Here is a 1,243-nt window from a genome sequence, read left to right on the forward strand (position 1 = left end):
GTGAGTTCGAGCCCCACGTTGGGCTCTGTGCTGACAGCTCAGAGCCTGGAGCCTGTTTCGGATTCTTTGTCTCTCTTTCTCTCTCTCTCTGCCCCTCCCCCACCCTCACACATGCACTCTCTCTCTAAAAAATAGAAACAAAACAGACAAAAACATTAAATAAATGACACAGAGTTACCGCGAGAGAGCCAATGCGTACATGGAGAACTTAGTGACTTCAGGTTAACATTTTAGAATTGCTTATTCACTGAAAACGTAGGAGTCTCCGTGCAGGCTGTTACTGGATGAGAATATGAGGTGCATTTTAGAGGAAGGATCTAAAAGAAAGGGTGGTTTCATAAACACACTGGCTAAGCCTCCAGTTTCATACTGCAAGGACACTGCCTGATTTCAAACACCCCCATCCCTCCCACAGATACATAAAATCAATAAGAAAAGCCAATGCAACCACGCAAGACCCATGCCCTTTCAGCATCGGATGGTTCAGAGCACCACCACTTTCAAATCAGCTGTACGTAGAGAAAAGAAATTTAACAGGGCTCTTTCTCCAGCCTACTACTTAATGCAAATGGTGCAGCGCCCAGGGGATTCGTCCTTAAAATATTCTATGAAAAAGACAACAGAAGATGTCGATGAAGCACAGACACCATCAATCCAGGAAGATTAAACTGCACTCATAAATTCCAGGGCACTTCACGTAGTTTGGGACTTGGTCGTTCATAAGGGGTTTGGAACGTAAGACATGTGAGAAACTTGGAAAAACACTTTTTTTTTTCCTGTTGAGAGAAAGAAAATAAAGAAGAGGCGATGCCTCTTAGAGATGTGACTGAAAGTAAAAAAGAAGAAGAAGAAGAATTCTGAGGATTTAAGGATCCCGAAGAAAGGAGAAAGAAAAAAGACCTGTCTTTGCCTGCCCCTCCCCACCGCACCTTGCACGTGGACATCCAAAAAGGAAACTGCACAGAAAAGCACAGAGCGGACAGAAGAGGGAGCTCTCTAACTAGGAACCTTGATCATTAAATGAATAAAAATGGAAAAAACAAAAACAAAAAAACCAGACTACATCTACATGAAACCTCTTTAACAATTCAAGGATGTGATTAAAGGATTTTTTTTTTAACCTACAAAAAGTCAATATCTGAAAAAAGAAAACAACCACAAAACTGATAAAAACGGTAGTGCCACCCTGCACATTAACTACAATATCCTCACACGGTCATAAAAGAGAACAGAAATACAAAAA

The sequence above is a fragment of the Panthera uncia genome, chromosome B4 (genome assembly GCF_023721935.1).
Source record: "Panthera uncia isolate 11264 chromosome B4, Puncia_PCG_1.0, whole genome shotgun sequence".
Classification (NCBI taxonomy): domain Eukaryota; kingdom Metazoa; phylum Chordata; class Mammalia; order Carnivora; family Felidae; genus Panthera; species Panthera uncia.